General features: G+C 44.2%; 3 non-coding genes and 93 pseudogenes across 3 annotated transcripts; all 96 read left to right on the forward strand.

Moving 5' to 3' along the window:
* Window positions 1–78: 78 nt before the first annotated feature.
* LOC146743922 (5S ribosomal RNA) lies at window positions 79–198 on the forward strand (annotated as a pseudogene).
* Window positions 199–294: 96 nt separating this feature from the next.
* Window positions 295–414, forward strand: LOC146743923 (5S ribosomal RNA; annotated as a pseudogene).
* Window positions 415–510: 96 nt separating this feature from the next.
* LOC146743924 (5S ribosomal RNA) lies at window positions 511–630 on the forward strand (annotated as a pseudogene).
* Window positions 631–726: 96 nt separating this feature from the next.
* LOC146743925 (5S ribosomal RNA) lies at window positions 727–846 on the forward strand (annotated as a pseudogene).
* Window positions 847–942: 96 nt separating this feature from the next.
* Window positions 943–1,062, forward strand: LOC146743926 (5S ribosomal RNA; annotated as a pseudogene).
* Window positions 1,063–1,158: 96 nt separating this feature from the next.
* LOC146743927 (5S ribosomal RNA) lies at window positions 1,159–1,278 on the forward strand (annotated as a pseudogene).
* A 96-nt stretch (window positions 1,279–1,374) lies between these two features.
* Window positions 1,375–1,494, forward strand: LOC146743928 (5S ribosomal RNA; annotated as a pseudogene).
* Window positions 1,495–1,590: 96 nt separating this feature from the next.
* On the forward strand, window positions 1,591–1,710 carry LOC146743929 (5S ribosomal RNA; annotated as a pseudogene).
* A 96-nt stretch (window positions 1,711–1,806) lies between these two features.
* Window positions 1,807–1,926, forward strand: LOC146743930 (5S ribosomal RNA; annotated as a pseudogene).
* Window positions 1,927–2,238: 312 nt separating this feature from the next.
* On the forward strand, window positions 2,239–2,358 carry LOC146743931 (5S ribosomal RNA; annotated as a pseudogene).
* Window positions 2,359–2,453: 95 nt separating this feature from the next.
* On the forward strand, window positions 2,454–2,573 carry LOC146743932 (5S ribosomal RNA; annotated as a pseudogene).
* Window positions 2,574–2,669: 96 nt separating this feature from the next.
* LOC146743933 (5S ribosomal RNA) lies at window positions 2,670–2,789 on the forward strand (annotated as a pseudogene).
* A 96-nt stretch (window positions 2,790–2,885) lies between these two features.
* LOC146743934 (5S ribosomal RNA) lies at window positions 2,886–3,005 on the forward strand (annotated as a pseudogene).
* A 97-nt stretch (window positions 3,006–3,102) lies between these two features.
* On the forward strand, window positions 3,103–3,222 carry LOC146743935 (5S ribosomal RNA; annotated as a pseudogene).
* A 311-nt stretch (window positions 3,223–3,533) lies between these two features.
* LOC146743936 (5S ribosomal RNA) lies at window positions 3,534–3,653 on the forward strand (annotated as a pseudogene).
* Window positions 3,654–3,749: 96 nt separating this feature from the next.
* Window positions 3,750–3,869, forward strand: LOC146743937 (5S ribosomal RNA; annotated as a pseudogene).
* Window positions 3,870–3,965: 96 nt separating this feature from the next.
* LOC146743938 (5S ribosomal RNA) lies at window positions 3,966–4,085 on the forward strand (annotated as a pseudogene).
* A 97-nt stretch (window positions 4,086–4,182) lies between these two features.
* On the forward strand, window positions 4,183–4,302 carry LOC146743939 (5S ribosomal RNA; annotated as a pseudogene).
* Window positions 4,303–4,398: 96 nt separating this feature from the next.
* Window positions 4,399–4,518, forward strand: LOC146743940 (5S ribosomal RNA; annotated as a pseudogene).
* Window positions 4,519–4,830: 312 nt separating this feature from the next.
* Window positions 4,831–4,950, forward strand: LOC146743941 (5S ribosomal RNA; annotated as a pseudogene).
* Window positions 4,951–5,261: 311 nt separating this feature from the next.
* Window positions 5,262–5,381, forward strand: LOC146743942 (5S ribosomal RNA; annotated as a pseudogene).
* A 97-nt stretch (window positions 5,382–5,478) lies between these two features.
* On the forward strand, window positions 5,479–5,598 carry LOC146743943 (5S ribosomal RNA; annotated as a pseudogene).
* Window positions 5,599–5,694: 96 nt separating this feature from the next.
* LOC146743944 (5S ribosomal RNA) lies at window positions 5,695–5,814 on the forward strand (annotated as a pseudogene).
* Window positions 5,815–5,910: 96 nt separating this feature from the next.
* On the forward strand, window positions 5,911–6,030 carry LOC146743945 (5S ribosomal RNA; annotated as a pseudogene).
* A 96-nt stretch (window positions 6,031–6,126) lies between these two features.
* Window positions 6,127–6,246, forward strand: LOC146743946 (5S ribosomal RNA; annotated as a pseudogene).
* A 96-nt stretch (window positions 6,247–6,342) lies between these two features.
* LOC146743947 (5S ribosomal RNA) lies at window positions 6,343–6,462 on the forward strand (annotated as a pseudogene).
* A 96-nt stretch (window positions 6,463–6,558) lies between these two features.
* On the forward strand, window positions 6,559–6,678 carry LOC146743948 (5S ribosomal RNA; annotated as a pseudogene).
* A 96-nt stretch (window positions 6,679–6,774) lies between these two features.
* LOC146743949 (5S ribosomal RNA) lies at window positions 6,775–6,894 on the forward strand (annotated as a pseudogene).
* Window positions 6,895–6,990: 96 nt separating this feature from the next.
* LOC146743950 (5S ribosomal RNA) lies at window positions 6,991–7,110 on the forward strand (annotated as a pseudogene).
* Window positions 7,111–7,422: 312 nt separating this feature from the next.
* On the forward strand, window positions 7,423–7,542 carry LOC146743951 (5S ribosomal RNA; annotated as a pseudogene).
* A 97-nt stretch (window positions 7,543–7,639) lies between these two features.
* On the forward strand, window positions 7,640–7,759 carry LOC146743952 (5S ribosomal RNA; annotated as a pseudogene).
* Window positions 7,760–7,855: 96 nt separating this feature from the next.
* On the forward strand, window positions 7,856–7,975 carry LOC146743953 (5S ribosomal RNA; annotated as a pseudogene).
* Window positions 7,976–8,071: 96 nt separating this feature from the next.
* On the forward strand, window positions 8,072–8,191 carry LOC146743954 (5S ribosomal RNA; annotated as a pseudogene).
* Window positions 8,192–8,287: 96 nt separating this feature from the next.
* On the forward strand, window positions 8,288–8,407 carry LOC146743955 (5S ribosomal RNA). The gene has a single exon (XR_014929653.1). It is a non-coding gene; the product is annotated as a 5S ribosomal RNA (ribosomal RNA).
* Window positions 8,408–8,504: 97 nt separating this feature from the next.
* On the forward strand, window positions 8,505–8,624 carry LOC146743956 (5S ribosomal RNA; annotated as a pseudogene).
* A 96-nt stretch (window positions 8,625–8,720) lies between these two features.
* On the forward strand, window positions 8,721–8,840 carry LOC146743957 (5S ribosomal RNA; annotated as a pseudogene).
* A 96-nt stretch (window positions 8,841–8,936) lies between these two features.
* On the forward strand, window positions 8,937–9,056 carry LOC146743958 (5S ribosomal RNA; annotated as a pseudogene).
* Window positions 9,057–9,152: 96 nt separating this feature from the next.
* LOC146743959 (5S ribosomal RNA) lies at window positions 9,153–9,272 on the forward strand (annotated as a pseudogene).
* Window positions 9,273–9,368: 96 nt separating this feature from the next.
* On the forward strand, window positions 9,369–9,488 carry LOC146743960 (5S ribosomal RNA; annotated as a pseudogene).
* A 96-nt stretch (window positions 9,489–9,584) lies between these two features.
* On the forward strand, window positions 9,585–9,704 carry LOC146743961 (5S ribosomal RNA; annotated as a pseudogene).
* A 96-nt stretch (window positions 9,705–9,800) lies between these two features.
* On the forward strand, window positions 9,801–9,920 carry LOC146743962 (5S ribosomal RNA; annotated as a pseudogene).
* Window positions 9,921–10,016: 96 nt separating this feature from the next.
* On the forward strand, window positions 10,017–10,136 carry LOC146743963 (5S ribosomal RNA; annotated as a pseudogene).
* A 312-nt stretch (window positions 10,137–10,448) lies between these two features.
* On the forward strand, window positions 10,449–10,568 carry LOC146743964 (5S ribosomal RNA; annotated as a pseudogene).
* A 95-nt stretch (window positions 10,569–10,663) lies between these two features.
* On the forward strand, window positions 10,664–10,783 carry LOC146743965 (5S ribosomal RNA; annotated as a pseudogene).
* A 96-nt stretch (window positions 10,784–10,879) lies between these two features.
* LOC146743966 (5S ribosomal RNA) lies at window positions 10,880–10,999 on the forward strand (annotated as a pseudogene).
* Window positions 11,000–11,095: 96 nt separating this feature from the next.
* Window positions 11,096–11,208, forward strand: LOC146743967 (5S ribosomal RNA; annotated as a pseudogene).
* A 97-nt stretch (window positions 11,209–11,305) lies between these two features.
* LOC146743968 (5S ribosomal RNA) lies at window positions 11,306–11,425 on the forward strand (annotated as a pseudogene).
* Window positions 11,426–11,736: 311 nt separating this feature from the next.
* LOC146743969 (5S ribosomal RNA) lies at window positions 11,737–11,856 on the forward strand (annotated as a pseudogene).
* A 96-nt stretch (window positions 11,857–11,952) lies between these two features.
* On the forward strand, window positions 11,953–12,072 carry LOC146743970 (5S ribosomal RNA; annotated as a pseudogene).
* Window positions 12,073–12,168: 96 nt separating this feature from the next.
* On the forward strand, window positions 12,169–12,288 carry LOC146743971 (5S ribosomal RNA; annotated as a pseudogene).
* Window positions 12,289–12,384: 96 nt separating this feature from the next.
* On the forward strand, window positions 12,385–12,504 carry LOC146743972 (5S ribosomal RNA; annotated as a pseudogene).
* Window positions 12,505–12,600: 96 nt separating this feature from the next.
* LOC146743973 (5S ribosomal RNA) lies at window positions 12,601–12,720 on the forward strand (annotated as a pseudogene).
* Window positions 12,721–12,816: 96 nt separating this feature from the next.
* LOC146743974 (5S ribosomal RNA) lies at window positions 12,817–12,936 on the forward strand (annotated as a pseudogene).
* Window positions 12,937–13,032: 96 nt separating this feature from the next.
* Window positions 13,033–13,152, forward strand: LOC146743975 (5S ribosomal RNA; annotated as a pseudogene).
* A 312-nt stretch (window positions 13,153–13,464) lies between these two features.
* LOC146743976 (5S ribosomal RNA) lies at window positions 13,465–13,584 on the forward strand (annotated as a pseudogene).
* A 311-nt stretch (window positions 13,585–13,895) lies between these two features.
* LOC146743977 (5S ribosomal RNA) lies at window positions 13,896–14,015 on the forward strand (annotated as a pseudogene).
* Window positions 14,016–14,111: 96 nt separating this feature from the next.
* LOC146743978 (5S ribosomal RNA) lies at window positions 14,112–14,231 on the forward strand (annotated as a pseudogene).
* Window positions 14,232–14,327: 96 nt separating this feature from the next.
* LOC146743979 (5S ribosomal RNA) lies at window positions 14,328–14,447 on the forward strand (annotated as a pseudogene).
* A 97-nt stretch (window positions 14,448–14,544) lies between these two features.
* LOC146743980 (5S ribosomal RNA) lies at window positions 14,545–14,664 on the forward strand (annotated as a pseudogene).
* A 311-nt stretch (window positions 14,665–14,975) lies between these two features.
* On the forward strand, window positions 14,976–15,095 carry LOC146743981 (5S ribosomal RNA; annotated as a pseudogene).
* Window positions 15,096–15,191: 96 nt separating this feature from the next.
* Window positions 15,192–15,311, forward strand: LOC146743982 (5S ribosomal RNA; annotated as a pseudogene).
* Window positions 15,312–15,407: 96 nt separating this feature from the next.
* Window positions 15,408–15,527, forward strand: LOC146743983 (5S ribosomal RNA; annotated as a pseudogene).
* Window positions 15,528–15,623: 96 nt separating this feature from the next.
* LOC146743984 (5S ribosomal RNA) lies at window positions 15,624–15,743 on the forward strand. Its single transcript, XR_014929631.1, has one exon. It is a non-coding gene; the product is annotated as a 5S ribosomal RNA (ribosomal RNA).
* Window positions 15,744–16,055: 312 nt separating this feature from the next.
* LOC146743985 (5S ribosomal RNA) lies at window positions 16,056–16,175 on the forward strand (annotated as a pseudogene).
* Window positions 16,176–16,271: 96 nt separating this feature from the next.
* LOC146743986 (5S ribosomal RNA) lies at window positions 16,272–16,391 on the forward strand (annotated as a pseudogene).
* A 96-nt stretch (window positions 16,392–16,487) lies between these two features.
* Window positions 16,488–16,607, forward strand: LOC146743987 (5S ribosomal RNA; annotated as a pseudogene).
* Window positions 16,608–16,702: 95 nt separating this feature from the next.
* LOC146743988 (5S ribosomal RNA) lies at window positions 16,703–16,822 on the forward strand (annotated as a pseudogene).
* A 312-nt stretch (window positions 16,823–17,134) lies between these two features.
* Window positions 17,135–17,254, forward strand: LOC146743989 (5S ribosomal RNA; annotated as a pseudogene).
* Window positions 17,255–17,566: 312 nt separating this feature from the next.
* LOC146743990 (5S ribosomal RNA) lies at window positions 17,567–17,686 on the forward strand (annotated as a pseudogene).
* Window positions 17,687–17,782: 96 nt separating this feature from the next.
* Window positions 17,783–17,902, forward strand: LOC146743991 (5S ribosomal RNA; annotated as a pseudogene).
* A 96-nt stretch (window positions 17,903–17,998) lies between these two features.
* LOC146743992 (5S ribosomal RNA) lies at window positions 17,999–18,118 on the forward strand (annotated as a pseudogene).
* A 96-nt stretch (window positions 18,119–18,214) lies between these two features.
* LOC146743993 (5S ribosomal RNA) lies at window positions 18,215–18,334 on the forward strand (annotated as a pseudogene).
* A 96-nt stretch (window positions 18,335–18,430) lies between these two features.
* LOC146743994 (5S ribosomal RNA) lies at window positions 18,431–18,550 on the forward strand (annotated as a pseudogene).
* A 96-nt stretch (window positions 18,551–18,646) lies between these two features.
* LOC146743995 (5S ribosomal RNA) lies at window positions 18,647–18,766 on the forward strand (annotated as a pseudogene).
* Window positions 18,767–19,078: 312 nt separating this feature from the next.
* Window positions 19,079–19,198, forward strand: LOC146743996 (5S ribosomal RNA; annotated as a pseudogene).
* Window positions 19,199–19,345: 147 nt separating this feature from the next.
* LOC146743997 (5S ribosomal RNA) lies at window positions 19,346–19,465 on the forward strand (annotated as a pseudogene).
* A 96-nt stretch (window positions 19,466–19,561) lies between these two features.
* LOC146743998 (5S ribosomal RNA) lies at window positions 19,562–19,681 on the forward strand. The gene has a single exon (XR_014929616.1). It is a non-coding gene; the product is annotated as a 5S ribosomal RNA (ribosomal RNA).
* A 96-nt stretch (window positions 19,682–19,777) lies between these two features.
* On the forward strand, window positions 19,778–19,897 carry LOC146743999 (5S ribosomal RNA; annotated as a pseudogene).
* Window positions 19,898–19,993: 96 nt separating this feature from the next.
* Window positions 19,994–20,113, forward strand: LOC146744000 (5S ribosomal RNA; annotated as a pseudogene).
* A 96-nt stretch (window positions 20,114–20,209) lies between these two features.
* Window positions 20,210–20,329, forward strand: LOC146744001 (5S ribosomal RNA; annotated as a pseudogene).
* A 95-nt stretch (window positions 20,330–20,424) lies between these two features.
* Window positions 20,425–20,544, forward strand: LOC146744002 (5S ribosomal RNA; annotated as a pseudogene).
* A 312-nt stretch (window positions 20,545–20,856) lies between these two features.
* On the forward strand, window positions 20,857–20,976 carry LOC146744003 (5S ribosomal RNA; annotated as a pseudogene).
* Window positions 20,977–21,288: 312 nt separating this feature from the next.
* On the forward strand, window positions 21,289–21,408 carry LOC146744004 (5S ribosomal RNA; annotated as a pseudogene).
* Window positions 21,409–21,504: 96 nt separating this feature from the next.
* On the forward strand, window positions 21,505–21,624 carry LOC146744005 (5S ribosomal RNA; annotated as a pseudogene).
* Window positions 21,625–21,720: 96 nt separating this feature from the next.
* Window positions 21,721–21,840, forward strand: LOC146744006 (5S ribosomal RNA; annotated as a pseudogene).
* A 96-nt stretch (window positions 21,841–21,936) lies between these two features.
* Window positions 21,937–22,056, forward strand: LOC146744007 (5S ribosomal RNA; annotated as a pseudogene).
* A 96-nt stretch (window positions 22,057–22,152) lies between these two features.
* Window positions 22,153–22,272, forward strand: LOC146744008 (5S ribosomal RNA; annotated as a pseudogene).
* A 312-nt stretch (window positions 22,273–22,584) lies between these two features.
* Window positions 22,585–22,704, forward strand: LOC146744009 (5S ribosomal RNA; annotated as a pseudogene).
* A 311-nt stretch (window positions 22,705–23,015) lies between these two features.
* LOC146744010 (5S ribosomal RNA) lies at window positions 23,016–23,135 on the forward strand (annotated as a pseudogene).
* A 96-nt stretch (window positions 23,136–23,231) lies between these two features.
* Window positions 23,232–23,351, forward strand: LOC146744011 (5S ribosomal RNA; annotated as a pseudogene).
* A 312-nt stretch (window positions 23,352–23,663) lies between these two features.
* On the forward strand, window positions 23,664–23,783 carry LOC146744012 (5S ribosomal RNA; annotated as a pseudogene).
* A 97-nt stretch (window positions 23,784–23,880) lies between these two features.
* LOC146744013 (5S ribosomal RNA) lies at window positions 23,881–24,000 on the forward strand (annotated as a pseudogene).
* Window positions 24,001–24,097: 97 nt separating this feature from the next.
* Window positions 24,098–24,217, forward strand: LOC146744014 (5S ribosomal RNA; annotated as a pseudogene).
* Window positions 24,218–24,313: 96 nt separating this feature from the next.
* LOC146744015 (5S ribosomal RNA) lies at window positions 24,314–24,433 on the forward strand (annotated as a pseudogene).
* A 313-nt stretch (window positions 24,434–24,746) lies between these two features.
* On the forward strand, window positions 24,747–24,866 carry LOC146744016 (5S ribosomal RNA; annotated as a pseudogene).
* Window positions 24,867–25,392: 526 nt separating this feature from the next.
* Window positions 25,393–25,512, forward strand: LOC146744017 (5S ribosomal RNA; annotated as a pseudogene).
* Window positions 25,513–25,559: the final 47 nt, after the last annotated feature.

Below are 25,559 nucleotides of genomic sequence, written 5' to 3' on the forward strand. Positions count from 1 at the left end.
ACCGTACATACCAACTTTTTCCCGGCATTTGTTGCCTAGCCGAAGTATTAAATTACATCCAATTCCGACGAGTGATCAGCCTACGGCCAACCCATTGCAGATTAAACCAGTTCTCGTCCGATCACTGAAGTTAAGCTGCATCGGGCGTGGTTAGTACTTGCATGGGAGACCGGCTGGGAATACCACGTGCAGTAGGCTGATGAACATTTTTATTCCACCGTACATACTAACTTTTTTCCATGAATTTTTGCCTAGCCGAAGCATTAAATGACATCCAATTGCGACGAATATTCAGCCTACTGCCAAACCAATGCAGAATACACCAGTTCTCGTCCGATCACTGAAGTTTATCTGCATCGGGCATGGTTAGTACTTGCATGGGAGACCGGCTGGGAATACCACGTGCAGTTGGCTTATCAACATTTTTATTTCACCGTACATACCAACTTTTTCCTGGGATTTGTTGCCTAGCCGAAGTATTAAATTACATCCAATTCCGACGAGTATTCAGCCTACTGCCAAACCATTGCAGAGTACACCAGTTCTCGTCCGATCGCTGAAGTTAAGCTGCATCGGGCGTGGTTAGTACTTGCATGGGAGACCGGCTGGGAATACCACGTGCAGTAGGCTGATGAACATTTTTATTCCACCGTACATACTAACTTTTTTCCATGAATTTTTGCCTAGCCGAAGCATTAAATGACATCCAATTGCGACGAATATTCAGCCTACTGCCAAACCAATGCAGAATACACCAGTTCTCGTCTGATCACTGAAGTTAATCTGCATCGGGCATGGTTAGTACTAGCATGGGAGACCTGCTGGGAATACCACGTGCATTAGGCTCATCAACATTTTTATTCCACCGTACATACTAACATTTTCCCGGGATTGTTTGCATAGCCGAAGCATTAAACGACATACAATTCGGACGAACATTCAGCCTACTGCCAAGCCATTGCAAAATACACCAGTTCTCGTCCGATCACTGAAGTTAAGCTGCATCGAGCGTGGTTATTACTTGCACGGGAGACCGGCTGGGAATACCTCGTGCAGTAGGCTCATCAACATTTTTATTCCACATTTCATGCTAACTTTTTCCCATGATTTTTTGCCTAGACGAAGCATTAAATGACATACAATTAGGACGAATATTCAGCCTACTGCCAAACCATTGCAGAATACACCAGTTCTCGTCCGATCACTGAAGTTAAGCTGCATCGGGCATGGTTAGTACTTGCATGGGAGATCGGCTGGGAATACCACGTGCAGTAGGCTTATCAACATTTTTATTTCACCGTACATACCAACTTTTTCCTGGGATTTGTTGCCTAGCCGAAGTATTAAATTACATCCAATTCCGACGAATATTCAGCCTACTGCCAAACCATTGCAGAGTACACCAGTTCTCGTCCGATCGCTGAAGTTAAGCTGCATCGGGCGTGGTTAGTACTTACATGGGAGACCTTCTGGGAATACCACGTGCAGTTTTCTCATCAACATTTTTATTCCATAGTACATACTAACTTTTTCCCGGGATTTTTTGCCTAGTCGAAGCATTAAACGACATCTAATTCTGACGAATATTCAGACTTCTGTCAAACCAGTGTAGAATACACCAGTTCTCGTCCGATCACTGAAGTTAATCTGCATCGGGCATGGTTAGTACTTGCATGGGAGACCGGCTGGGAATACCACGTGCAGTTGGCTTATCAACATTTTTTTTTCACCGTATATACCAACTTTTTCCCGGGATTTGTTGCCTAGCCGAAGTATTAAATTACATCCAATTCCGACAAATATTCAGCCTACTGCCAAACCATTGCAGAGTACACAAGTTCTCGTCCGATCGCTGAAGTTAAGCTGCATCGGGCGTGGTTAGTACTTGCATGGAAGACCGGCTGGGAATACCACGTGCAGTAGGCTTATCAACATTTTTATTCCACCGTACATGCTAACTTTTCCCCTGGATTTTTTGCCTAGCCGAAACGTTAAACGACATCCAATTCTGACAAATATTCAGCCTACTGCCAAACCATTGCAGAACACACAGTTCTCGTCCGATCCCTGAAGTTTAGCTGCACCGGGCGTGGTTAGTACATGCATGAGAGACCGGCTGGGAATACGACGTACAGTAGGCTCATCAACATTTTTATTCCACATTACATACTAACTATTTCCTATGATTTTTTTGCCTAGCCGTAGCATTAAATGACATCCAATTCCGATGAATATTCTGCCTACTGCCAAACCATTGCAGAATACACCTGTTCTCGTCCGATCACTGAAGTTAAGCTGCATCGGGCGTGGTTAGTACTTGCATGGGAGACTGGCTGGGAATACCACGTGCAGTAGGCTGATGAACATTTTTATTCCATCGTACATACTAACTTTTTCCATGATTTTTTGCCTAGCCGAAGCATTAAATGACATCCAATTGCGACGAATATTCAGCCTACTGCCAAACCAATGCAGAATACACCAGTTCTCGTCCGATCACTGAAGTTAATCTGCATCGGGCATGGTTAGTACTTGCATGGGAGACCGGCTGGGAATACCACGTGCAGTTGGCTTATCAACATTTTTATTTCACCGTACATACCAACTTTTTCCCGGGATTTGTTGCCTAGCCGAAGTATTAAATTACATCCAATTCCGACAAATATTCAGCCTACTGCCAAACCATTGCAGAGTACACCAGTTCTCGTCCGATCGCTGAAGTTAAGCTGCATCGGGCGTGGTTAGTACTTGCATGGGAGATCGGCTGGGAATACCACGTGCAGTAGGCTTATCAACATTTTTATTCCACCGTACATGCTAACTTTTCCCCGGGATTTTTTGCCTAGCCGAAACGTTAAACGACATCCAATTCTGACAAATATTCAGCCTACTGCCAAACCATTGCAGAACACACCAGTTCTCGTCCGATCACTGAAGTTAAGCTGCATCGGGCGTGGTTAGTACTTGCATGGGAGACTGGCTGGGAATACCACGTGCAGTAGGCTGATGAACATTTTTATTCCACATTACATACTAACTTTTTCCTATGATTTTTTTGCCTAGCCGTAGCATTAAATGACATCCAATTCCGACGAATATTCTGCCTACTGCCAAACCATTGCAGAATACACCTGTTCTCGTCCGATCACTGAAGTTAAGCTGCATCGGGCGTGGTTAGTACTTGCATGGGAGACTGGCTGGGAATACCACGTGCAGTAGGCTGATGAACATTTTTATTCCATCGTACATACTAACATTTTCCATGATTTTTTGCCTAGCCGAAGCATTAAATGACATCCAATTGCGACGAAAATTCAGCCTACTGCCAAACCGATGCTGAATACACCAACTCTCGTCCGATACCTGAAGTTAATTTGCATTGGGCATGCTTAGTACTTGCATGGGAGATCAGTTGGGAATACAACGTGCAGTAGGTTTATCAACATTTTTATTCCACCGTACATACCAACTTTTTCCCGGCATTTGTTGCCTAGCCGAAGTATTAAATTACATCCAATTCCGACGAGTAGTCAGCCTACGGCCAAACCATTGCAGAATAGACCAGTTCTCGTCCGATCACTGAAGTTAAGCTGCATCAGGCGTGGTTAGTACTTGCATGGGAGACCGGCTGGTAATACCACGTGCAGTAGGCTGATGAACATTTTTATTCCACCGTACATACTAACTTTTTTCCATGAATTTTTGCCTAGCCGAAGCATTAAATGACATCCAATTGCGACGAATATTCAGCCTACTGCCAAACCAATGCAGAATACACCAGTTCTCGTCTGATCACTGAAGTTAATCTGCATCGGGCATGGTTAGTACTAGCATGGGAGACCTGCTGGGAATACCACGTGCAGTAGGCTTATCAACATTTTTATTCCACCGTACATACCAACTTTTTCTCGGGATTTGTTGCCTAGCCGAAGTATTAAATTACATCCAATTCTGACAAATATTCAGTCTACTGCCAAACCATTGCAGAATACACCAGTTCTCGTCCGATCACTGAAGCTAAGCTGCATCGGGCGTGGTTAGTACTTGCACGGGAGACCGGCTGGGAATACCTCGTGCAGCAGGCTCATCAACATTTTTATTCCACATTACATGCTAACTTTTTCCTATGATTTTTTTGCCTAGCCGTAGCATTAAATGACATCCAATTCCAACGAATATTCAGCCTACTGCCAAACCATTGCAGAGTACACCAGTTCTCGTCCGATCACTGAAGTTAATCTGCATCGGGCATGGTTAGTACTTGCATGGGAGACCGGCTGGGAATACCACGTGCAGTTGGCTTATCAACATTTTTATTTCACCGTATATACCAACTTTTTCCCGGGATTTGTTGCCTAGCCGAAGTATTAAATTACATCCAATTCCGACAAATATTCAGCCTACTGCCAAACCATTGCAGAGTACACAAGTTCTCGTCCGATCGCTGAAGTTAAGCTGCATCGGGCGTGGTTAGTACTTGCATGGAAGACCGGCTGGGAATACCACGTGCAGTAGGCTTATCAACATTTTTATTCCACCGTACATGCTAACTTTTCCCCGGGATTTTTTGCCTAGCCGAAACGTTAAACGACATCCAATTCTGACAAATATTCAGCCTACTGCCAAACCATTGCAAAACACACAGTTCTCGTCCGATCCCTGAAGTTTAGCTGCACCGGGCGTGGTTAGTACATGCATGAGAGACCGGCTGGGAATACGACGTGCAGTAGGCTCATCAACATTTTTATTCCACATTACATACTAACTATTTCCTATGATTTTTTTGCCTAGCCGTAGCATTAAATGACATCCAATTCCGATGAATATTCTGCCTACTGCCAAACCATTGCAGAATACACCTGTTCTCGTCCGATCACTGAAGTTAAGCTGCATCGGGCGTGGTTAGTACTTGCATGGGAGACTGGCTGGGAATACCACGTGCAGTAGGCTGATGAACATTTTTATTCCATCGTACATACTAACTTTTTCCATGATTTTTTGCCTAGCCGAAGCATTAAATGACATCCAATTGCGACGAAAATTCAGCCTACTGCCAAACCGATGCTGAATACACCAGCTCTCGTCCGATACCTGAAGTTAATTTGCATCGGGCATGCTTAGTACTTGCGTGGGAGATCAGTTGGGAATACAACGTGCAGTAGGTTTATCAACATTTTTATTCCACCGTACATACCAACTTTTTCCCGGCATTTGTTGCCTAGCCGAAGTATTAAATTACATCCAATTCCGACGAGTATTCAGCCTACGGCCAAACCATTGCAGATTAAACCAGTTCTCGTCCGATCACTGAAGTTAAGCTGCATCGGGCGTGGTTAGTACTTGCATGGGAGACCGGCTGGGAATACCACGTGCAGTAGGCTGATGAACATTTTTATTCCACCGTACATACTAACTTTTTTCCATGAATTTGTTGCCTAGCCGAAGTATTAAATGACATCCAATTGCGTCGAATATTCAGCCTACTGCCAAACCAATGCCGAATACACCAGTTCTCGTCCGATCACTGAAGTTAATCTGCATCGGGCATGGTTAGTACTAGCATGGGAGACCTGCTGGGAATACCACGTGCAGTAGGCTTATCAACATTTTTATTCCACCGTACATACCAACTTTTTCCCGGGATTTGTTGCCTAGCCGAAGTATTAAATTACATCCAATTCCAACAAATATTCAGCCTACTGCCAAACCATTGCAGAGTACACCAGTTCTCGTCCAATCGCTGAAGTTAAGCTGCATCGGGCGTGGTTAGTACTTGCATGGGAGACCGGCTGGGAATACCACGTGCAGTAGGCTTATCAACATTTTTATTCCACCGTACATGCTAACTTTTCCCCGGGATTTTTTGCCTAGCCGAAACGTTAAACGACATCCAATTCTGACAAATATTCAGCCTACTGCCAAAGCATTGCAGAACACACCAGTTCTCGTCTGATCACTGAAGTTAATCTGCATCGGGCATGGTTAGTACTAGCATGGGAGACCTGCTGGGAATACCACGTGCAGTAGGCTTATCAACATTTTTATTCCACCGTACATACCAACTTTTTCTCGGGATTTGTTGCCTAGCCGAAGTATTAAATTACATCCAATTCTGACAAATATTCAGTCTACTGCCAAACCATTGCAGAATACACCAGTTCTCGTCCGATCACTGAAGCTAAGCCGCATCGGGCGTGGTTAGTACTTGCACGGGAGACCGGCTGGGAATACCTCGTGCAGTAGGCTCATCAACATTTTTATTCCACATTACATGCTAACTTTTTCCCATGATTTTTTGCCTAGACGAAGCATTAAATGACATACAATTAGGACGAATATTCAGCCTACTGCCAAACCATTGCAGAATACACCAGTTCTCGTCCGATCACTGAAGTTAAGCTGCATCGGGCATGGTTAGTACTTGCATGGGAGACCGGCTGGGAATACCACGTGCAGTTGGCTTATCAACATTTTTATTTCACCGTACATACCAACTTTTTCCTGGGATTTGTTGCCTAGCCGAAGTATTAAATTACATCCAATTCCGACGAATATTCAGCCTACTGCCAAACCATTGCAGAGTACACCAGTTCTCGTCCGATCGCTGAAGTTAAGCTGCATCGGGCGTGGTTATTACTTACATGGGAGACCTTCTGGGAATACCACGTGCAGTTTTCTCATCAACATTTTTATTCCATAGTACATACTAACTTTTTCCCGGGATTTTTTGCCTAGTCGAAGCATTAAACGACATCTAATTCTGACGAATATTCAGACTTCTGTCAAACCAGTGTAGAATACACCAGTTCTCGTCCGATCACTGAAGTTAATCTGCATCGGGCATGGTTAGTACTTGCATGGGAGACCTGCTGGGAATACCACGTGCAGTTGGCTTATCAACATTTTTATTTCACCGTATATACCAACTTTTTCCCGTGATTTGTTGCCTAGCCGAAGTATTAAATTACATCCAATTCCGACAAATATTCAGCCTACTGCCAAACCATTGCAGAGTACACAAGTTCTCGTCCGATCGCTGAAGTTAAGCTGCATCGGGCGTGGTTAGTACTTGCATGGAAGACCGGCTGGGAATACCACGTGCAGTAGGCTTATCAACATTTTTATTCCACCGTACATGCTAACTTTTCCCCGGGATTTTTTGCCTAGCCGAAACGTTAAACGACATCCAATTCTGACAAATATTCAGCCTACTGCCAAACCATTGCAGAACACACAGTTCTCGTCCGATCCCTGAAGTTTAGCTGCACCGGGCGTGGTTAGTACATGCATGAGAGACCGGCTGGGAATACGACGTGCAGTAGGCTCATCAACATTTTTATTCCACATTACATACTAACTATTTCCTATGATTTTTTTGCCTAGCCGTAGCATTAAATGACATCCAATTCCGATGAACATTCTGCCTACTGCCAAACCATTGCAGAATACACCTGTTCTCGTCCGATCACTGAAGTTAAGCTGCATCGGGCGTGGTTAGTACTTGCATGGGAGACCGGCTGGGAATACCACGTGCAGTAGGCTGATGAACATTTTTATTCCACCGTACATACTAACTTTTTTCCATGAATTTGTTGCCTAGCCGAAGTATTAAATGACATCCAATTGCGTCGAATATTCAGCCTACTGCCAAACCAATGCCGAATACACCAGTTCTCGTCCGATCACTGAAGTTAATCTGCATCGGGCATGGTTAGTACTTGCATGGCAGACCGGCTGGGAATACCACGTGCAGTTGGCTTATCAACATTTTTATTTCACCGTACATACCAACTTTTTCCCGGGATTTGTTGCCTAGCCGAAGTATTAAATTACATCCAATTCCAACAAATATTCAGCCTACTGCCAAACCATTGCAGAGTACACCAGTTCTCGTCCAATCGCTGAAGTTAAGCTGCATCGGGCGTGGTTAGTACTTGCATGGGAGACCGGCTGGGAATACCACGTGCAGTAGGCTTATCAACATTTTTATTCCACCGTACATGCTAACTTTTCCCCGGGATTTTTTGCCTAGCCGAAACGTTAAACGACATCCAATTCTGACAAATATTCAGCCTACTGCCAAACCATTGCAGAACACACCAGTTCTCGTCTGATCACTGAAGTTAATCTGCATCGGGCATGGTTAGTACTTGCATGGGAGACCGGCTGGGAATACCACGTGCAGTAGGCTTATCAACATTTTTATTCCACCGTACATGCTAACTTTTCCCCGGGATTTTTTGCCTAGCCGAAACGTTAAACGACATCCAATTCTGACAAATATTCAGCCTACTGCCAAACCATTGCAGAACACACCAGTTCTCGTCCGATCACTGAAGTTAAGCTGCATCGGGCGTGGTTAGTACTTGCATGGGAGACCGGCTGGGAATACCACGTGCAGTAGGCTGATGAACATTTTTATTCCACCGTACATACTAACTTTTTTCCATGAATTTGTTGCCTAGCCGAAGTATTAAATGACATCCAATTGCGTCGAATATTCAGCCTACTGCCAAACCAATGCCGAATACACCAGTTCTCGTCCGATCACTGAAGTTAATCTGCATCGGGCATGGTTAGTACTTGCATGGCAGACCGGCTGGGAATACCACGTGCAGTTGGCTTATCAACATTTTTATTTCACCGTACATACCAACTTTTTCCCGGGATTTGTTGCCTAGCCGAAGTATTAAATTACATCCAATTCCAACAAATATTCAGCCTACTGCCAAACCATTGCAGAGTACACCAGTTCTCGTCCAATCGCTGAAGTTAAGCTGCATCGGGCGTGGTTAGTACTTGCATGGGAGACCGGCTGGGAATACCACGTGCAGTAGGCTTATCAACATTTTTATTCCACCGTACATGCTAACTTTTCCCCGGGATTTTTTGCCTAGCCGAAACGTTAAACGACATCCAATTCTGACAAATATTCAGCCTACTGCCAAACCATTGCAGAACACACCAGTTCTCGTCTGATCACTGAAGTTAATCTGCATCGGGCATGGTTAGTACTAGCATGGGAGACCTGCTGGGAATACCACGTGCAGTAGGCTTATCAACATTTTTATTCCACCGTACATACCAACTTTTTCTCGGGATTTGTTGCCTAGCCGAAGTATTAAATTACATCCAATTCTGACAAATATTCAGTCTACTGCCAAACCATTGCAGAATACACCAGTTCTCGTCCGATCACTGAAGCTAAGCCGCATCGGGCGTGGTTAGTACTTGCACGGGAGACCGGCTGGGAATACCTCGTGCAGTAGGCTCATCAACATTTTTATTCCACATTACATGCTAACTTTTTCCCATGATTTTTTGCCTAGACGAAGCATTAAATGACATACAATTAGGACGAATATTCAGCCTACTGCCAAACCATTGCAGAATACACCAGTTCTCGTCCGATCACTGAAGTTAAGCTGCATCGGGCATGGTTAGTACTTGCATGGGAGACCGGCTGGGAATACCACGTGCAGTTGGCTTATCAACATTTTTATTTCACCGTACATACCAACTTTTTCCTGGGATTTGTTGCCTAGCCGAAGTATTAAATTACATCCAATTCCGACGAATATTCAGCCTACTGCCAAACCATTGCAGAGTACACCAGTTCTCGTCCGATCGCTGAAGTTAAGCTGCATCGGGCGTGGTTATTACTTACATGGGAGACCTTCTGGGAATACCACGTGCAGTTTTCTCATCAACATTTTTATTCCATAGTACATACTAACTTTTTCCCGGGATTTTTTGCCTAGTCGAAGCATTAAACGACATCTAATTCTGACGAATATTCAGACTTCTGTCAAACCAGTGTAGAATACACCAGTTCTCGTCCGATCACTGAAGTTAATCTGCATCGGGCATGGTTAGTACTTGCATGGGAGACCTGCTGGGAATACCACGTGCAGTTGGCTTATCAACATTTTTATTTCACCGTATATACCAACTTTTTCCCGTGATTTGTTGCCTAGCCGAAGTATTAAATTACATCCAATTCCGACAAATATTCAGCCTACTGCCAAACCATTGCAGAGTACACAAGTTCTCGTCCGATCGCTGAAGTTAAGCTGCATCGGGCGTGGTTAGTACTTGCATGGAAGACCGGCTGGGAATACCACGTGCAGTAGGCTTATCAACATTTTTATTCCACCGTACATGCTAACTTTTCCCCGGGATTTTTTGCCTAGCCGAAACGTTAAACGACATCCAATTCTGACAAATATTCAGCCTACTGCCAAACCATTGCAGAACACACAGTTCTCGTCCGATCCCTGAAGTTTAGCTGCACCGGGCGTGGTTAGTACATGCATGAGAGACCGGCTGGGAATACGACGTGCAGTAGGCTCATCAACATTTTTATTCCACATTACATACTAACTATTTCCTATGATTTTTTTGCCTAGCCGTAGCATTAAATGACATCCAATTCCGATGAATATTCTGCCTACTGCCAAACCATTGCAGAATACACCTGTTCTCGTCCGATCACTGAAGTTAAGCTGCATCGGGCGTGGTTAGTACTTGCATGGGAGACTGGCTGGGAATACCACGTGCAGTAGGCTGATGAACATTTTTATTCCATCGTACATACTAACTTTTTCCATGATTTTTTGCCTAGCCGAAGCATTAAATGACATCCAATTGCGACGAATATTCAGCCTACTGCCAAACCAATGCAGAATACACCAGTTCTCGTCCGATCACTGAAGTTAATCTGCATCGGGCATGGTTAGTACTTGCATGGGAGACCGGCTGGGAATACCACGTGCAGTTGGCTTATCAACATTTTTATTTCACCGTACATACCAACTTTTTCCCGGGATTTGTTGCCTAGCCGAAGTATTAAATTACATCCAATTCCGACAAATATTCAGCCTACTGCCAAACCATTGCAGAGTACACCAGTTCTCGTCCGTTCGCTGAAGTTAAGCTGCATCGGGCGTGGTTAGTACTTGCTTGGAAGACCGGCTGGGAATACCACGTGCAGTAGGCTTATCAACATTTTTATTCCACCGTACATGCTAACTTTTCCCCGGGATTTTTTGCCTAGCCGAAACGTTAAACGACATCCAATTCTGACAAATATTCAGCCTACTGCCAAACCATTGCAGAACACACCAGTTCTCGTCCGATCACTGAAGTTAAGCTGCATCGGGCGTGGTTAGTACTTGCATGGGCTGGGAATACCACGTGCAGTAGGCTGATGAACATTTTTATTCCACATTACATACTAACTTTTTCCTATGATTTTTTTGCCTAGCCGTAGCATTAAATGACATCCAATTCCGACGAATATTCTGCCTACTGCCAAACCATTGCAGAATACACCTGTTCTCGTCCGATCACTGAAGTTAAGCTGCAACGGGCGTGGTTAGTACTTGCATGGGAGACTGGCTGGGAATACCACGTGCAGTAGGCTGATGAACATTTTTATTCCATCGTACATACTAACATTTTCCATGATTTTTTGCCTAGCCGAAGCATTAAATGACATCCAATTGCGACGAAAATTCAGCCTACTGCCAAACCGATGCTGAATACACCAGCTCTCGTCCGATACCTGAAGTTAATTTGCATTGGGCATGCTTAGTACTTGCATGGGAGATCAGTTGGGAATACAACGTGCAGTAGGTTTATCAACATTTTTATTCCACCATACATACCAACTTTTTCCCGGCATTTGTTGCCTAGCCGAAGTATTAAATTACATCCAATTCCGACGAGTATTCAGCCTACGGCCAAACCATTGCAGAATACACCAGTTCTCGTCCGATCACTGAAGTTAAGCTGCATCGGGCGTGGTTAGTACTTGCATGGGAGACCGGCTGGGAATACCACGTGCAGTAGGCTGATGAACATTTTTATTCCACCGTACATACTAACTTTTTTCCATGAATTTTTGCCTAGCCGAAGCATTAAATGACATCCAATTGCGACGAATATTCAGCCTACTGCCAAACCAATGCAGAATACACCAGTTCTCGTCTGATCACTGAAGTTAATCTGCATCGGGCATGGTTAGTACTAGCATAGGAGACCTGCTGGGAATACCACGTGCAGTAGGCTTATCAACATTTTTATTCCACCGTACATACCAACTTTTTCCCGGGATTTGTTGCCTAGCCGAAGTATTAAATTACATCCAATTCTGACAAATATTCAGTCTACTGCCAAACCATTGCAGAATACACCAGTTCTCGTCCGATCACTGAAGCTAAGCCGCATCGGGCGTGGTTAGTACTTGCACGGGAGACCGGCTGGGAATACCTCGTGCAGCAGGCTCATCAACATTTTTATTCCACATTACATGCTAACTTTTTCCCATGATTTTTTGCCTAGACGAAGCATTAAATGACATACAATTAGGACGAATATTCAGCCTACTGCCAAACCATTGCAGAATACACCAGTTCTCGTCCGATCACTGAAGTTAAGCTGCATCGGGCATGGTTAGTACTTGCATGGGAGACCGGCTGGGAATACCACGTGCAGTAGGCTTATCAACATTTTTATTTCACCGTACATACCAACTTTTTCCTGGGATTTGTTGCCTAGCCGAAGTATTAAATTACATCCAATTCCGACGAATATTCAGCCTACTGCCAAACCATTGCAGAGTACACCAGTTCTCGTCCGATCGCTGAAGTTAAGCTGCATCGGGCGTGGTTAGTACTTACATGGGAGACCTTCTGGGAATACCACGTGCAGTTTTCTCATCAACATTTTTATTCCATAGTACATACTAACTTTTTCCCGGGATTTTTTGCCTAGTCGAAGCATTAAACGACATTTAATTCTGACGAATATTCAGACTTCTGTCAAACCAGTGTAGAATACACCAGTTCTCGTCCGATCACTGAAGTTAACCTGCATCGGGCATGGTTAGTACTTGCACGGGAGACCGGCTGGGAATACCACGTGCAGTTGGCTTATCAACATTTTTATTTCACCGTATATACCAACTTTTTCCCGGGATTTGTTGCCTAGCCGAAGTATTAAATTACATCCAATTCCGACAAATATTCAGCCTACTGCCAAACCATTGCAGAGTACACAAGTTCTCGTCCGATCGCTGAAGTTAAGCTGCATCGGGCGTGGTTAGTACTTGCATGGAAGACCGGCTGGGAATACCACGTGCAGTAGGCTTATCAACATTTTTATTCCACCGTACATGCTAACTTTTCCCCGAGATTTTTTGCCTAGCCGAAACGTTAAACGACATCCAATTCTGACAAATATTCAGCCTACTGCCAAACCATTGCAGAACACACAGTTCTCGTCCGATCCCTGAAGTTAAGCTGCACCGGGCGTGGTTAGTACATGCATGAGAGACCGGCTGGGAATACGACGTGCAGTAGGCTCATCAACATTTTTATTCCACATTACATACTAACTATTTCCTATGATTTTTTTGCCTAGCCGTAGCATTAAATGACATCCAATTCCGATGAATATTCTGCCTACTGCCAAACCATTGCAGAATACACCTGTTCTCGTCCGATCACTGAAGTTAAGCTGCATCGGGCGTGGTTAGTACTTGCATGGGAGACTGGCTGGGAATACCACGTGCAGTACGCTGATGAACATTTTTATTCCATCGTACATACTAACTTTTTCCATGATTTTTTGCCTAGCCGAAGCATTAAATGACATCCAATTGCGACGAAAATTCAGCCTACTGCCAAACCGATGCTGAATACACCAGCTCTCGTCCGATACCTGAAGTTAATTTGCATCGGGCATGCTTAGTACTTGCGTGGGAGATCAGTTGGGAATACCACGTGCAGTAGGCTGATGAACATTTTTATTCCACCGTACATACTAACTTTTTTCCATGAATTTTTGCCTAGCCGAAGCATTAAATGACATCCAATTGCGTCGAATATTCAGCCTACTGCTAAACCAATGCCGAATACGCCAGTTCTCGTCCGATCACTGAAGTTAATCTGCATCGGGCATGGTTAGTACTTGCATGGGAGACCGGCTGGGAATACCACGTGCAGTTGGCTTATCAACATTTTTATTTCACCGTACATACCAACTTTTTCCCGGGATTTGTTGCCTAGCCGAAGTATTAAATTACATCCAATTCCGACAAATATTCAGCCTACTGCCAAACCATTGCAGAGTACACCAGTTCTCGTCTGATCGCTGAAGTTAAGCTGCATCGGGCGTGGTTAGTACTTGCATGGGAGACCGGCTGGGAATACCACGTGCAGTAGGCTTATCAACATTTTTATTCCACCGTACATGCTAACTTTTCCCCGGGATTTTTTGCCTAGCCGAAACGTTAAACGACATCCAATTCTGACAAATATTCAGCCTACTGCCAAACCATTGCAGAACACACCAGTTCTCGTCCGATCACTGAAGTTAAGCTGCATCGGGCGTGGTTAGTACTTGCATGGGAGACTGGCTGGGAATACCACGTGCAGTAGGCTGATGAACATTTTTATTCCACATTACATACTAACTTTTTCCTATGATTTTTTTGCCTAGCCGTAGCATTAAATGACATCCAATTCCGACGAATATTCTGCCTACTGCCAAACCATTGCTGAATACACCTGTTCTCGTCCGATCACTGAAGTTAAGCTGCATCGGGCGTGGTTAGTACTTGCATGGGAGACTGGCTGGGAATACCACGTGCAGTAGGCTGATGAACATTTTTATTCCATCGTACATACTAACATTTTCCATGATTTTTTGCCTAGCCGAAGCATTAAATGACATCCAATTGCGACGAAAATTCAGCCTACTGCCAAACCAATGCTGAATACACCAGCTCTCGTCCAATACCTGAAGTTAATTTGCATTGGGCATGCTTAGTACTTGCATGGGAGATCATTTGGGAATACAACGTGCAGTAGGTTTATCAACATTTTTATTCCACCGTACATACCAACTTTTTCCCGGCATTTGTTGCCTAGCCGAAGTATTAAATTACATCCAATTCCGACGAGTATTCAGCCTACGGCCAAACCATTGCAGAATACACCAGTTCTCGTCCGATCACTGAAGTTAAGCTGCATCGGGCGTGGTTAGTACTTGCATGGGAGACCGGCTGGGAATACCACGTGCAGTAGGCTGATGAACATTTTTATTCCACCGTACATACTAACTTTTTTCCATGAATTTTTGCCTAGCCGAAGCATTAAATGACATCCAATTGCGACGAATATTCAGCCTACTGCCAAACCAATGCAGAATACACCAGTTCTCGTCTGATCACTGAAGTTAATCTGCATCGGGCATGGTTAGTACTAGCATGGGAGACCTGCTGGGAATACCACGTGCAGTAGGCTTATCAACATTTTTATTCCACCGTACATACCAACTTTTTCTCGGGATTTGTTGCCTAGCCGAAGTATTAAATTACATCCAATTTTGACAAATATTCAGTCTACTGCCAAACCATTGCAGAATACACCAGTTCTCGTCCGATTACTGAAGTTAAGCCGCATCGGGGGTGGTTAGTACTTGCACAGGAGACCAGCTGGGAATACCACGTGCAGTAGGCTCATCAACATTTTTATTCCACATTATATACTAACTTTTTCCCATGATTTTTTGCCTAGACGAAGCATTAAATGACATACAATTCGGACGAATATTCAGCCTACTGCCAAACCATTGCAGAATACACCAGTTCTCGTCCGATCACTGAAGTTAAGCTGCATCGGGCGTGGTTAGTACTTGGATGGGAGACCGGCAGGGAATACCACGTGCAGTAGGCTGATGAACATTTTTATTCCATCGTACATACTAAAATTTTTCCATGATTTTTTGCCTAGCCGAAGCATTAAATGACATCCAATTTCGACGAATATTCAGCCTACTGCCAAACCAAAGCAGATTTCACCAGTTCAGGTCCGATTACTGAAGTTAATCTGCATCGGGCATGGTTAGTACTTGCATGGGAGACCGGCTGGGAATACTACGTGCAGTAGGCTTATCAACAATTTTATTTCACCGTACATACCAACTTTTTCCCGGGATTTGTTGCCTAGCCATAGTATTAAATTACATCCAATTCCGACGAATATTCAGCCTACTGCCAAACCATTGCAGAGTACACCAGTTCTCGTCCGATCGCTGAAGTTAAGCTGCATTGGGCGTGGTTAGTACTTACATGGGAGACCTGCTGGGAATACCACGTGCAGTTTTCTCATCAACACTTTTATTCCATAGTACATACTAACTTTTCCCCGGGATTTTTTGCCTAGTCGAAGCATTAAACGACATCTAATTCTGACGAATATTCAGACTTCTGTCAAACCAGTGTAGAATACACCAGTTCTCGTCCGATCACTGAAGTTAATCTGCATCGGGCATGGTTAGTACTTGCATGGGAGACCGGCTGGGAATACCACGTGCAGTAGGCTTATCAACATTTTTATTTCACCGTACATACCAACTTTTTCCCGGGATTTGTTGCCTAGCCGAAGCATTACATGACATACAATTCGGACGAATATTCAGCCTACTGCCAAACCATTGCAGAATACACCAGTTCTCGTCCGATCACTAAAGTTAAGATGCATCTGGCGTGGTTAGTACTTGCATGGGAGACCGGCTGGGAATACCACGTGCATTAGGCTCATCAACATTTTTATACCACCGTACGTACTAACTTTTCCCGGGATTTTTTGCCTAGCCGAAGTATTAAATTACATCCTATTCCGACAAATATTCAGCCTACTGCCAAACCATTGCAGAATACACCCGTTCTCGTCCAATCACTGAAGTTAAGCTGCATCGGGCGTGGTTAGTACTTGGATGTGAGACCGGCTGGGAATACCATGTGCAGTACGCTCATCAACATTTTTATTCCACATTACTTACTAACATTTTCCCGAGATTTTTTGCTTAGCCGAAGCATTAAATGACATCCAATTCCGATGAATATTCAGCCTACTGCCAAAACATTTCAGAATACACCAGTTCTCGTCCGATCAATGAAGTAAAGCTGCATCGGGCGTGGCTAGTACTAGCATGAGAGACCTGCTGGGAATACCACGTGTAGTAGGCTTATCAACATTTTTATTCCACCGTACATACTAACTTTTTCCCATGATTTTTTGCCTAGCAGAAGCATTTAATGACATCCAATTCCGACGAATATTCAGCCTACTGCCAAACCATTGCAGAATACACAAGTTCTCGTCCGATCACTGAAGTTAAGCTGCATCCGGCGTGGTTAGTACTTGCATGGGAGACCGGCTGGGAATACTACGTGCTTTAGGCTCATCAACATTTTTATTCCACCGTACATACTAACATTTTCCCGGGATTGTTTGCATAGCCGAAGCATTAAACGACATACAATTCGGACGAACATTCAGCCTACTGCCAAGCCATTGCAAAATACACCAGTTCTCGTCCGATCACTGAAGTTAAGCTGCATCGAGCGTGATTACTATTTGCATGGGAGACCGGCTGGGAATACCACGTGCATTAGTCTCATCAACATTTTTATTCCACCGTACAGACTAAATTTTTCCCGGGATTTTTTGCCTAGCCGAAGTATTAAGTTACATCCAATTCCGACGAATATTCAGCCTACTGCTAAACCATTGCAGAATACACCCGTTCTCGTCCGATCACTGAAGTTAAGCTGCATCGGGCGTGGTTAGTACTTGGTTGTGAGACCGGCTGGGAATACCACGTGCAGTACGCTCATCAACATTTTTATTCCACATTACATACTAACATTTTCCCATGTTTTTTTGCCTAACCGAAGCATTAAACGACATCCAATTCCGACGAATATTCAGCCTACTGCCAACCCATTGCAGAATACACCAGTTCTCGTCCGATCACTGAAGTTAAGCTGTATCGGGCGTGGTTAGTACTTGCATGGGAGACCGACTGGGAATACCACGTGCAGTAGGCTCATCAACATTTTTATTCCACCGTACATACCAACTTTTTCCCGGGATTTGTTGCCTAGCAGAAGTATTAAATTACATCCAATTCTGACAAATATTCAGCCTACTGCCAAACCATTGCAGAATACACCAGTTCTCGTCCGATCACTGAAGCTAAGCCGCATCGGGCGTGGTTAGTACTTGCACGGGAGACCGGCTGGGAATACCTCGTGCAGTAGGCTCATCAACATTTTTATTCCACATTACATGCTAACTTTTTCCCATGATTTTTTGCCTAGACGAAGCATTAAATGACATACAATTAGGACGAATATTCAGCCTACTGCCAAACCATTGCAGAATACACCAGTTCTCGTCCGATCACTGAAGTTAAGCTGCATCGGGTGTGGTTAGTACTTGCATGGGAGACCGGCTGGGAATACTACGTGCATTAGGCTCATCAACATTTTTATTCCACCGTACATACTAAATTTTTCCCGGGATTGTTTGCATAGCCGAAGCATTAAACGACATACAATTCGGACGAACATTCAGCCTACTGCCAAGCCATTGCAAAATACACCAGTTCTCGTCCGATCACTGAAGTTAAGCTGCATCGAGCGTGGTTATTACTTGCATGGGAGACCGGCTGGGAATACCACGTGCATTAGGCTCATCATCATTTTTATTCCACCGTACATACTAACTTTTTCCCGGGATTTTTTGCCTAGCCGAAGTATTAAGTTACATCCAATTCCGACGAATGTTCAGCCTACTGCCAAACCGTTGCAGAATACACCCGTTCTCGTCCTATCACTGAAGTTAATCTGCATCGGGCGTGGTTAGTACTTGCATTGGAGACCGGCTGGGAATACCACGTGCAGTAGGCTTATCAACATTTTTATTCCACCGTACATGCTAACTTTTCCCTGGGATTTTTTGCCTAGCCGAAACGTTAAACGACATCCAATTCTGACAAATATTCAGCCTACTGCCAAACCATTGCAGAACACACAGTTCTCGTCCGATCCCTGAAGTTTAGCTGCATCGGGCGTGGTTAGTACATGCATGAGAGACCGGCTGGGAATACGACGTGCAGTAGGCTCATCAACATTATTATTCCACATTACATACTAACTTTTTCCTATGATTTTTTTGCTTAGCCGTAGCATTAAATGACATCCAATTCCGACGAATATTCTGCCTACTGCCAAAACATTGCAGAATACACCTGTTCTCGTCCGATCACTGAAGTTAAGCTGCATCGGGCGTGGTCAGTACTTGCATGGGAGACTGGCTGGGAATACCACGTGCAGTAGGCTGATGAACTTTTTTATTCCATCGTACATACTAACTTTTTCCATGATTTTTTGCCTAGCCGAAGCATTAAATGACATCCAATTGCGACGAAAATTCAGCCTACTGCCTAGCCGAAGTATTAAATTACATCCAATTTTGACAAATATTCAGTCTACTGCCAAACCATTGCAGAATACACCAGTTCTCGTCCGATTACTGAAGTTAAGCCGCATCGGGGGTGGTTAGTACTTGCACAGGAGACCAGCTGGGAATACCACGTGCAGTAGGCTCATCAACATTTTTATTCCACATTATATACTAACTTTTTCCCATGATTTTTTGCCTAGACGAAGCATTAAATGACATACAATTCGGACGAATATTCAGCCTACTGCCAAACCAGTGCAGAATACACCAGTTCTCGTCCGATCACTGAAGTTAAGCTGCATCGGGCGTGGTTAGTACTTGGATGGGAGACCAGCAGGGAATACCACGTGCAGTAGGCTGATGAACATTTTTATTCCATCGTACATACTAAAATTTTTCCATGATTTTTTGCCTAGCCGAAGCATTAAATGACATCCAATTTCGACGAATATTCAGCCTACTGCCAAACCAAAGCAGAGTACACCAGTTCTCGTCCGATCGCTGAAGTTAAGCTGCATCGGGCGTGGTTAGTACTTACATGGGAGATCTGCTGGGAATACCACGTGCAGTTTTCTCATCAACACTTTTATTCCATAGTACATACTAACTTTTCCCCGGGATTTTTTGCCTAGTCGAAGCATTAAACGACATCTAATTCTGACGAATATTCAGACTTCTGTCAAACCAGTGTAGAATACACCAGTTCTCGTCCGATCACTGAAGTTAATCTGCATCGGGCATGGTTAGTACTTGCATGGGAGACCGGCTGGGAATACCACGTGCAGTAGGCTTATCAACATTTTTATTTCACCGTACATACCAACTTTTTCCCGGGATTTGTTGCCTAGCCGAAGCATTACATGACATACAATTCGGACGAATATTCAGCCTACTGCCAAACCATTGCAGAATACACCAGTTCTCGTCCGATCACTAAAGTTAAGATGCATCTGGCGTGGTTAATACTTGCATGGGAGACCGGCTGGGAATACCACGTGCATTAGGCTCATCAACATTTTTATACCACCGTACGTACTAACTTTTCCCGGGATTTTTTGCCTAGCCGAAGTATTAAATTACATCCTATTCCGACAAATATTCAGCCTACTGCCAAACCATTGCAGAATACACCCGTTCTCGTCCAATCACTGAAGTTAAGCTGCATCGGGCGTGGTTAGTACTTGGATGTGAGACCGGCTGGGAATACCATGTGCAGTACGCTCATCAACATTTTTATTCCACATTACTTACTAACATTTTCCCGAGATTTTTTGCTTAGCCGAAGCATTAAATGACATCCAATTCCGATGAATATTCAGCCTACTGCCAAAACATTTCAGAATACACCAGTTCTCGTCCGATCAATGAAGTAAAGCTGCATCGGGCGTGGCTAGTACTAGCATGAGAGACCTGCTGGGAATACCACGTGTAGTAGGCTTATCAACATTTTTATTCCACCGTACATACTAACTTTTTCCCATGATTTTTTGCCTAGCAGAAGCATTTAATGACATCCAATTCCGACGAATATTCAGCCTACTGCCAAACCATTGCAGAATACACAAGTTCTCGTCCGATCACTGAAGTTAAGCTGCATCCGGCGTGGATAGTACTTGCATGGGAGACCGGCTGGGAATACTACGTGCATTAGGCTCATCAACATTTTTATTCCACCGTACATACTAACATTTTCCCGGGATTGTTTGCATAGCCGAAGCATTAAACAACATACAATTCGGACGAACATTCAGCCTACTGCCAAGCCATTGCAAAATACACCAGTTCTCGTCCGATCACTGAAGTTAAGCTGCATCGAGCGTAGTTACTACTTGCATGGGAGACCGGCTGGGAATACCACGTGCATTAGTCTCATCAACATTTTTATTCCACCGTACAGACTAAATTTTTCCCGGGATTTTTTGCCTAGCCGAAGTATTAAGTTACATCCAATTCCGACGAATATTCAGCCTACTGCTAAACCATTGCAGAATACACCCGTTCTCGTCCGATCACTGAAGTTAAGCTGCATCGGGCGTGGTTAGTACTTGGTTGTGAGACCGGCTGGGAATACCACGTGCAGTACGCTCATCAACATTTTTATTCCACCGTACATACCAACTTTTTCCCGGGATTTGTTGCCTAGCAGAAGTATTAAATTACATCCAATTCTGACAAATATTCAGCCTACTGCCAAACCATTGCAGAATACACCAGTTCTCGTCCGATCACTGAAGCTAAGCCGCATCGGGCGTGGTTAGTACTTGCACGGGAGACCGGCTGGGAATACCTCGTGCAGTAGGCTCATCAACATTTTTATTCCACATTACATGCTAACTTTTTCCCATGATTTTTTGCCTAGACGAAGCATTAAATGACATACAATTAGGACGAATATTCAGCCTACTGCCAAACCATTGCAGAATACACCAGTTCTCGTCCGATCACTGAAGTTAAGCTGCATCGGGTGTGGTTAGTACTTGCATGGGAGACCGGCTGGGAATACTACGTGCATTAGGCTCATCAACATTTTTATTCCACTGTACATACTAAATTTTTCCCGGGATTGTTTGCATAGCCGAAGCATTAAACGACATACAATTCGGACGAACATTCAGCCTACTGCCAAGCCATTGCAAAATACACCAGTTCTCGTCCGATCACTGAAGTTAAGCTGCATCGAGCGTGGTTATTACTTGCATGGGAGACCGGCTGGGAATACCACGTGCATTAGGCTCATCATCATTTTTATTCCACCGTACATACTAACTTTTTCCCGGGATTTTTTGCCTAGCCGAAGTATTAAGTTACATCCAATTCCGACGAATGTTCAGCCTACTGCCAAACCGTTGCAGAATACACCCGTTCTCGTCCTATCACTGAAGTTAATCTGCATCGGGCGTGGTTAGTACTTGCATTGGAGACCGGCTGGGAATACCACGTGCAGTAGGCTTATCAACATTTTTATTCCACCGTACATGCTAACTTTTCCCTGGGATTTTTTGCCTAGCCGAAACGTTAAACGACATCCAATTCTGACAAATATTCAGCCTACTGCCAAACCATTGCAGAACACACAGTTCTCGTCCGATCCCTGAAGTTTAGCTGCATCGGGCGTGGTTAGTACATGCATGAGAGACCGGCTGGGAATACGACGTGCAGTAGGCTCATCAACATTATTATTCCACATTACATACTAACTTTTTCCTATGATTTTTTTGCTTAGCCGTAGCATTAAATGACATCCAATTCCGACGAATATTCTGCCTACTGCCAAAACATTGCAGAATACACCTGTTCTCGTCCGATCACTGAAGTTAAGCTGCATCGGGCGTGGTCAGTACTTGCATGGGAGACTGGCTGGGAATACCACGTGCAGTAGGCTGATGAACTTTTTTATTCCATCGTACATACTAACTTTTTCCATGATTTTTTGCCTAGCCGAAGCATTAAATGACATCCAATTGCGACGAAAATTCAGCCTACTGCCAAACCGATGCTGAATACACCAGCTCTCGTCCGATACCTGAAGTTAATTTGCATCGGGCATGCTTAGTACTTGCATGGGAGATCAGTTGGGAATACAACGTGCAGTAGGTTTATCAACATTTTTATTCCACCGTACATACCAACTTTTTCCCGGCATTTGTTGCCTAGCCGAAGTATTAAATTACATCCAATTCCGACGAGTATTCAGCCTACGGCCAAACAATTGCAGAATACACCAGTTCTCGTCCGATCACTGAAGTTAAGCTGCATCGGGCGTGGTTAGTACTTGCATGGGAGACCGGCTGGGAATACCACGTGCAGTAGGCTGATGATCATTTTTATTCCACCGTACATACTAACTTTTTTCCATGAATTTTTGCCTAGCCGAAGCATTAAATGACATCCAATTGCGACGAATATTCAGCCTACTGCCAAACCAATGCAATATACACCAGTTCTCGTCTGATCACTGAAGTTAATCTGCATCGGGCATGGTTAGTACTTGCATGGGAGACCTGCTGGGAATACTACGTGCATTAGGCTCATCAACATTTTTATTCCACCGTACATACTAACATTTTCCCGGGATTGTTTGCATAGCCGAAGCATTAAACGACATACAATTCGGACGAACATTCAGCCTACTGCCAAGCCATTGCAAAATACACCAGTTCTCGTCCGATCACTGAAGTTAAGCTGCATCGAGCGTGGTTACTACTTGCATGGGAGACCGGCTGGGAATACCACGTGCATTAGTCTCATCAACATTTTTATTCCACCGTACAAACTAAATTTTTCCCGGGATTTTTTGCCTAGCCGAAGTATTAAGTTACATCCAATTCCGACGAATATTCATCCTACTGCTAAACCATTGCAGAATACACCCGTTCTCGTCCGATCACTGAAGTTAAGCTGCATCGGGCGTGGTTAGTACTTGGATGTGAGACCGGCTGGGAATACCACATGCAGTACGCTCATCAACATTTTTATTCCACCGTACATACCAACTTTTTTCCCGGGATTTGTTGCCTAGCAGAAGTATTAAATTACATCCAATTCTGACAAATGTTCACCCTACTGCCAAACCATTGCAGAATACACCAGTTCTCGTCCGATCACTGAAGCGAAGCCGCATCGGGTGTGGTTAGTGCTTGCACGGGAGACCGGCTGGGAATACCTCGTGCAGTAGGCTCATCAACATTTTTATTCCACATTACATGCTAACTTTTTCCCATGATTTTTTTGCCTAGACGAAGCATTAAATGACATACAATTAGGACGAATATTCAGCCTACTGCCAAACCATTGCAGAATACACCAGTTCTCGTCCGATCACTGAAGTTAAGCTGCATCGGGTGTGGTTAGTACTTGCATGGGAGACCGGCTTGGAATACTACGTGCATTAAGCTCATCAACATTTTTATTCCACCGTACATACTAAATTTTTCCCGGGATTGTTTGCATAGCCGAAGCATTGAACGACATACAATTCGGACGAACATTCAGCCTACTGCCAAGCCATTGCAAAATACACCAGTTCTCGTCCGATCACTGAAGTTAAGCTGCATCGAGCGTGGTTATTACTTGCATGGGAGACCGGCTGGGAATACCACGTGCATTAGGCTCATCATCATTTTTATTCCACCGTACATACTAACTTTTTCCCGGGATTTTTTGCCTAGCCGAAGTATTAAGTTACATCCAATTCCGACGAATGTTCAGCCTACTGCCAAACCGTTGCAGAATACACCCGTTCTCGTCCGATCCCTGAAGTTTAGCTGCATCGGGCGTGGTTAGTACATGCATGAGAGACCGGCTGGGAATACGACGTGCAGTAGGCTCATCAACATTATTATTCCACATTACATACTAACTTTTTCCTATGATTTTTTTGCTTAGCCGTAGCATTAAATGACATCCAATTCCGACGAATATTCTGCCTACTGCCAAAACATTGCAGAATACACCTGTTCTCGTCCGATCACTGAAGTTAAGCTGCATCGGGCGTGGTCAGTACTTGCATGGGAGACTGGCTGGGAATACCACGTGCAGTAGGCTGATGAACATTTTTATTCCATCGTACATACTAACTTTTTCCATGATTTTTTGCCTAGCCGAAGCATTAAATGACATCCAATTGCGACGAAAATTCAGCCTACTGCCAAACCGATGCTGAATACACCAGCTCTCGTCCGATACCTGAAGTTAATTTGCATCGGGCATGCTTAGTACTTGCATGGGAGATCAGTTGGGAATACAACGTGCATTAGGCTCATCAACATTTTTATACCACTGTACGTACTAACTTTTCCCGGGATTTTTTGCCTAGCCGAAGTATTAAATTACATCCTATTCCGACAAACATTCAGCCTACTGCCAAACCATTGCAGAATACACCCGTTCTCGTCCAATCACTGAAGTTAAGCTGCATCGGGCGTGGTTACTACTTGCATGGGAGACCGGCTGGGAATACCACGTGCATAAGGCTCATCAACATTTTTATTCCACCGTACATACTAAATTTTCCCCGGGATTTTTTGCCTAGCCGAAGTATTAAGTTACATCCAATTCCGACGAATATTCAGCCTACTGCCAAACCATTGCAGAATACACCCGTTCTCGTCCGATCACTGAAGTTAAGCTGCATCGGGCGTGGTTAGTACTTGGATGTGAGACCGGCTGGGAATACCACGTGCAGTACGCTCATCAACATTTTTATTCCACCGTACATACCAACTTTTTCCCGGGATT

Source organism: Saccoglossus kowalevskii, chromosome 5 (genome assembly GCF_978046115.1).
Source record: "Saccoglossus kowalevskii chromosome 5, keSacKowa6.1, whole genome shotgun sequence".
NCBI classification, from domain to species: Eukaryota; Metazoa; Hemichordata; class Enteropneusta; family Harrimaniidae; genus Saccoglossus; species Saccoglossus kowalevskii.